The following is a 7,807-nucleotide window of genomic DNA, read 5'->3' on the forward strand; positions in this document are numbered from 1 at the left end:
GTCATAAGGGTCCCATGAGAAATCTTGATGTATGCCAGGGGAGGCCAAAGATAAGTCAACGGTCAAAAAGTTACCAGTACGATCATCTACACGAGTCGCTCTACCATCGTTCAGAAGACAGAGGTTGGACTGTAGTATTAGGTCGGCTACTTGCTCCCCACGACCATCGATCCTCAAACTACCCCATTGGTAGTGATGGGCGTTAAAATCGCCCAACACTAACTTATTGTCAGGAAGATGTTCGAAAAGTGAATTTAAAGCATCACTATCAATGGGGCCATGTGGAGGACAGTACAGAGAGCAAATAGACAGATACGCGTTATTAAATTTTACTCTGCACGTGACAGCTTCCAGAGTAGATTTTAGAATCACTTTCGTTTGTGGGTGTGATTTGTGTGTAAATTGCGACTCCGTGACCTTCATATCTTCTATACAAGTGATAGTGTTTGAACTGTGGAGGATCAGGGTGATCCTCCAGGCGCGTCTCCTGTAAGCAAACAATGTCTGGCCTGTGTACAGAAAGCAAGATTGCTATATTGTGTAAATTATTACTAAGACCCCTACAATTCCACTGTAACACAGTGAATGTGACGGTTGAAGATTTATGTTGGAGGCCAGTGTGCTTAGGCTTTTTTTGCCGCCCTCCAGCAGGCGAGCGACTACCGGAGGACCTATACTGGTGCTTGGTGATGGAAACCTGCATGTTTGCATCAATGACTATAGTCCCAAATTCCACCGAGGAAGAGCTCCCTTTTCTCTCCCTCGCTGGACCAGGAGCAAGAGGAACATGAGGTCGTGACTTGGTGAGGGTGGTCATATTATTCTTATTAGAGTTGTCAGGCTTCAGTTTAGGCTTGACTGACTGAGAGGCAGCAGCAGTCTGAGAGTAGGAAGGTGCAACAGGGGTGTCAGTTTGAGAGGTGGCTTGGACAGAAGGCTCAGATGGAGAGGTAGAGTGTGAGGCAAGAGGAGCAGGTTCAGGGTCAGTCTGCGTTTCCACGGTGCACATCACGGGACGGAACATTACCGCCGAAGCATAGGACCTATTCAGCATGAAAGTTGCATGCAACTCCCTCATCTTTTTCCTAGCTTCATAGTAGGAAATGCACTCAGTTGCTTTCACTACGCAGACCTCCTTCTCCTCCTTCCACTTGGGACAATCCCTGGAGGATGTGGAGTGTGCGCCCTTGCAGTGAAAACAACTTACTGTCTCCGACGTGCAGCGTTCAGCATCATGTCCCTGTGTTCCACATTTGCCACACACTGATTGGGAAGCTCGACAAGTCTTATCACTGTGCCCATACAATTGACACCTTAAGCAACGAAGTGGATTGGGGATATAAGGCCTTACGTTAACGATTTCGTAACCAACTTTGACATGATCTGGTAATGAAACTTTCCCAAAAGTCAAGACAATAGCAGCAGTCCTCTTCCTCACGTCGTCGGAATATCTAGTGATAAACTGGGCACCGATTACGTCCTGCTGTACAAGTTCCCTTATGATCTCGTCCTCTTCCATAACCATGAGATCCCTGCAGGTGATAACACCTTTGCAGGAATTCATGGGGTGCAGGATCTTTGGCTCGACATCATATTCATGGAATTTATGCAGTTTCATTAAGTCTTTTACCTGGGATAAATTAACGTTTTTTTTTGAGAAGGTCTCTATTACCAAGTTTTTTAACTTGTTCCACCTCCCCAGCACAGTAATCAATCACTTTCTTGATAAGGAAAGGATTGAGTCTGCTCAAGGGAGTAGAACCTCGAGCATGTAGGGTCACATATTGAGCATTATTTACAGGTATGTTCAGGAGAGTGTGTGTCTGGTGCCGGTCAGTCCATCTATCAGTCTGGGTGTTGTCAGGACTACCTTCCCCCCTGAAGGGGGAGGAGGCAGCAGCGGCATCCGCCATAGTAACCCCCCCCCCTAACGGGGGAAGTGGGAAGAAGGAGGAAAGACGGTCAAGGGACAAACAACTGGGGACCACACATCTAAGTCTGAGGTTGCCCTCTTAAACCACTCCAGGGAGACCCGACTGTGTCGATTCACGCCCCAGAGCAATCAGTGGGGGGTACCCTCCGTGGGCGAGTAAGCAAAGGTAAACTCAGTATAACGGTACAGACACCTACTGTACCTAGCTAGAGGGAGGGGAGGAATATGAGTAACTAACTAACCTAGTCACCATCAGAAGGGTGAAAAAAAAAAAAAAGAACTATTGCCAGTGAGGCAGCCATAGAAATCTAGAGAAGAGAGCATACGCACATACATCTACTCTCTTCACGACCATTCATCTTTTTTTTTTTTTTTTTTTTTGCCTATCGACCATTGGGGCCGGAGCCCCCGGTCATTAAGGCAAAAATATATATATGTATATACATTGATACATATATACAAAAATATATATATATATATATATATATATATATATATATATATATATATATATATATATATATATATACATATATACATACATACATTCATACACACAACCATGCATATGAACATACACACTTTCATGCACACGTACATACTGTATAATAATTTTTATTTTACTATTATTTTTTTTTGTACTTTTATTATTATTTTATTTTTTATTTTTTTTATATTGTTAACCTTTTATTACTTAAAAACAAAAATGCCTAATCTAAAGACCCTAAAACTAATCACCTAACAAACAAATCACTAACCTATACTATATCCTAAGAGACAAATAACTAGACCTACACTAATGGTAAAAAAGCCTCGACCAAGAGAGCACCATCGACTGCAGATATGAAATGCCTCTCTACATTACATACCTGCACTCATCACCTGGTGACTGTCAGTCGAGGCACAACCTAATACAGGGGACATCAATATATGAAAGGGAACCAGACGAGTCAAAAACATTTCCATATACGTCAGCTGTCGGCCCTAATGAGAATAACTTAAGCAAGTTGGTATAATGTATTTACATAATATGTACAAAAAGTGAAGAACCTCCCCCAACAGACCACCATTGACTGCAAGTGCCCAATATCTTTCTATATTGCACACTTGCACTCATCAGCCGGTGACTGTTAGTCGAGGGACGGGGTTTAATGTAGGGGACATCAATATTAGAAATAGGTCAGTGGGACGAGGAACTACGTCAAATACGTCAACTGTCAACCCTAATTAATAATACAATATATACATATTTACAGTTGATAAAAACCATAACCACACAGTAAAAAAGTCACATCACTCTGATCAGTCCGGTCTCTCTCAAGAAAGCCATCAATTTATCAGTCATAACAATGTCCCCATCACCCAGGATGGTGGAAAAGGTGAAGGGGACGTCTACTGTTCCGCAGTGATTTATAAGTGAAGCATGTTCACGAATAAATCGCCGACAGTGCATGAAGATATGACTGATAGATAACACCGCATTACAGATGTCACAATGTGGTGGGAATCGTCTTTCCATATATGGTTTCATGTGCGTTACATTGTGGCATTGAGCCGTAATCGCGCCAACACTTTTTCTTCCAGGCGACTGGGACGGTTGGCAGTGGCCCAGTTGCCCAAGTGCGGCTTACATGTTATAATATTAAGTCTGGTCCACTGACCTTGCCACAGAAGATTTATTGATTTCTTCCCGAGAGAGAGACTCGACTGCAGATCATGAGGAACGTCCCAAGTCTCCCCGAGTTCTACAGCCGACTTTGCAAGTAAGTCAGCCTGCTCATTGCCGTAGATACGACAATGACCAGGCACCCAGATCAGCGTGAATGACTTGTTGCATGAATGCAGCTTATTAACAATGCGGGCCTGGATCTCGTGCTAGTCCGTAGTGCAAGATGCAATTGCCTGAAGGGCTGATTTCAAGTCTGAAAATGACAAATGAATCATGCCTAGAATTGAGAGCATAGTCTATGCCTTTGTCAATAGCAAAAAGTTCGAAGGTAAACACAGACGTATGAGTCGGCAGCCGATACCTGAGGGCACATTCAGTCGACCACACACTTGCACCCACACATTCACTCGACTTGGAGCCGTCGGTGAACAAGTGGTGGGACCTCAAGTGACGAATGATGATGTTACGAAACAAGTGGTGGACCTCCGCCTCCAGCGCCTTGGCCTTTGGTGCTGGGAGCCATGTAACATCAACAGTAAAGCCGGGTTGGTCCCAAGGCGCTATATTTTTAAGCACCAACTTGTCACAGTCACTGGGGTCCACACCAGGCTCCTGAGTCAGTAAGTGGAGGCAAACGGCAAGCGGCCGACGCACCCCCTCCACATGCGATGGTGGTATTGACCCAGGAGGGTACAGGCCACATTGCCGATATTACTTTTCCTATATGTTCATACGCCGTACGAAAAGGCCAGGTGGTCACGGCGAATACGGAGGGGAGGCACATTCGCCTCCACTTCTATACAAGCTACACGGGTACACCGGACGGCTCTAAGGCACATTTGCAAACATATATTCTGTAGCACATCTAATCTTTTCAGCGTGGCATCGGATGCCGAGCCATTCACCTGTGCGCCATAGTCTAGCTTCGATCAAATAAGGGACTTATACGTCATTAATAAAGATTTTCTTTCGGCTCCCCATGTAGTACCCGCTAGGTACTTAAGGACATTAAACGGTTTATCACAATGAGCAAGCAAAGTATTAACATGAAGTTTAAAATTCATTCTGCAATCAAAGTGGAGGCCCAAGAACTTTACAGAATTTTGAAAAGGTACCGCTTGATTATCCAAAAATAAACGCAAATAGGGGATGTTACGAGTTGTAAAAACTACAGCAGCACACTTAGGGATGGAAAACTTACATCCCCACTGCAAGGCCCATTGGTGGACGGAGTCAAGGGCTGCTTGAATCCGCCCAGCCGAAAATTGTGCATTATGGGAGGAGTGCCATATTGCACAATCGTCAGCATACAGCGAGTATTTAAGATTCCTGGGGATGGGAGCTGATGACAGAATATCATTCATCATAATACTAAGTAAAGTAGGACTAAGCACACTTCCCTGTGGCACTCCGTTTTCCTGAATAAATACATACGATGTTACGTTACGGGGCAATTTGACAGAGAAAGTCTTGTCCCCTAAGAAATTTGAAATAAAAATAGGCAAATTTCCTCTTAAACCATAAGCATAGAGTTTCATTAGTATACCGTGTCGCCATGTCATGTCATAGGCTTTATGGTTGTCCAAGAACACCCCTATCATGAATTCTTTATTGGGAAATGCCTCTGCAATACAATGCTCCAAATTCATTAAATGATCTAGTGAACTTCTGTATTTACAGAAGCCACATTGTTGATCATTTAACAAATTCTTCGACTCTAAAACAAAAAGAAGCCTATTGTTTACCATTCGTTCCATGACCTTACATAGACAAGAAGTCACCACAATAGGACGAAATGAAGTGGGATTCATAAGACGACCAGCCTCTTTGGGTATCACTACGACGTGCACAAAGTGCCATGAGTTTGGGAACGTTCGAGATGCCCATATCTCATTGTACAATGCTAACATCTTAATCAGGTTGTCCTGATTAAGATGCTGGATCATACCGTACGTGATGGTGTCTGGTCCAGGGCTGGTGTCTTTACAGGATTTAAGGGCAAGGAGCAGTTCATCTAGTGTAAACTCTTTGTTGTATGGGGAGTCTATGTCTTCTGTGGCAAAGTCAATAATCTGTATCTCAGCCGTGCGTTTATGATGTTGAAAACGCGGATCATAATTGGCTGAGCTACTTACATGAGAAAACCTCGTGGCAAGGATGTTAGCAACGTCCACGGGCTCGTCATAGATGGTGTTATTCACCTGCAGGGTGGTCACAGGGAAGTATGGGCCTTTATTATATAATATTCTTATAGTTGACCAGACTTTACGTAATGGTGTAGTACGAGTCACCATGGACACAAAGGACCTCCAGGAGTCACGTTTGGCCCTTCTTATTATTCTCCTTGCCTCAGCCCGAGCCTGTTTGTATGCAATAAAATTTTCCTCAGTGGGTTGACTATCAAAATTTCTATATCTCCTATTGCGTTTTCTTAATGTATGTCTGCATTTCGGCGTCCACCAATGTGCTCTATGCTTCATATGAACTGTAGAAGTCTTGGGAATAGCAGCCTCAGCTGCATGTAATATGGATTGGGTTAAATTTTCGACCTTAACATTTATGGTCTCCCCAGATATATCTAAATTGGCGATCCTTGAGAAGGATCCCCAATCTGCTTTCTTATAGTTAAATTTTGGAGGTGGAGGGTCTGAAATGATGTCGCGTGTATAAGAATAACAGATGGGTAAATGATCACTTCCCAAGGAGTCGTCATAAGGGTCCCATGAGAAATCTTGATGTATACCAGGGGAGGCCAAAGATAAGTCAATGGCCGAAAAGTTACTAGTACGATCATCTACACAAGTTGCTCTACCATCGATCAGAAGACAGAGGTTGGACTGTAGTATTAGGTCGTCTACTTGCTCCCCACGACCATCAATCCTCATGCTACCCCGTTGATAGCGATGGGTGTTAAAATCGCCCAACACTAACTTATTGTCAGGAAGATATTCGAAAAGTGAATTTAAAGCATCATTATCAATGGGGCCAAGTGGAGGATAGTACAGAGAGCAAATAGACAGATATGTGTTATTAAATTTTACTCTGCACGCGACAGCTTCCAGAGTAGAATTTAGAATCACTCCCGTTTGTGGGTGTGATTTGTGTGTGTAAATGGCAACTCCGTGACCTTTATATCTTCTATATGAGTGGTAGTTTTTGAACTGTGGAGGATTAGGATGATCCTCCTGGCGCATCTCATGTAAACAAACAACGTCTGGCCTGTGTAATGAAAGCAAGATTGCTATATTTGGTAACTTATTCCCGTCACCTCTACACTTCCACTGTAATAGAGTGAATGCGGCGGTTTAAGATTTTCATTGGGGGCCAGTGTGCTTTGTCTTTTTCTGTCATCCGCCGGCAGGCGAGAGACTACTGGGGGACCTATCTCGGTGCTTGGTGACGGAAACCTCCATATTGTCATCAATTACTAGGTTCCCTGACTCCCCCGAGGAAGAGCTAACCTTCCTCTCCCTCGCTGGAGTGGGAACTGGAAGAATATGAGGACGAGACTGTTTTGTGAGGGTGGTCATGTTACTTTTACTAGACTTGTCAAACTTCGCTTTAGGCCATACTGATGGAGAGGCAGCAGCAGCCTGAGAATAGGTTGAAACCTTAGGGATGTCAGTGAGAGAGTTGGAGCGGACGGGAGACCGAGATGGAGAGGTACTGTGAGTGGCAGGAGGAAGAAGGACAAGATCAGTACGCGTCTCTACAGAGCACATCACAGGACGGGACATTACTGCCTAAGCATAAGACCTATTCGGCGTGGGTTTTGCATGCAACTCCTTCACCTTTTTCCTAGCTTCGTAATAGGAAATGCCCTCAGTTGTCTTCACCGTGCAGACCTCCTTCTCTTCCTTCCACTTGGGACAGTCCCTCGAGGAAGTGGAGTGGGTGCCCTTGCAGTGAAAGCAACATACCGTCTCATATGTACAATGGTTCGAATCATGACCCTGGCTTGCACATTTGCTGCACACTGGCTGGGAAGCCCGACAAGTCTTTGCACCTTGCCCATACAGCTGGCATTTCATGCAACGCATAGGGTTAGGGATGTAAGGCCGAACATGAACAATTTCGTATCCAACTTTGACAGAACTGGGAAGAGACACTTTGGCAAATGTCGAGACAATGGTTGCCGTCTTCGTCCTTATGGCTTCTGAGTAACGAGTAATAAATCTAGCCTCAATTACGTCTTGGTGCTCCAA

The sequence above is a fragment of the Coenobita brevimanus genome, chromosome 47, assembly GCF_032717465.1.
Source record: "Coenobita brevimanus isolate Jiangsu-jjx chromosome 47, ASM3271746v2, whole genome shotgun sequence".
Classification (NCBI taxonomy): Eukaryota; Metazoa; Arthropoda; class Malacostraca; order Decapoda; family Coenobitidae; genus Coenobita; species Coenobita brevimanus.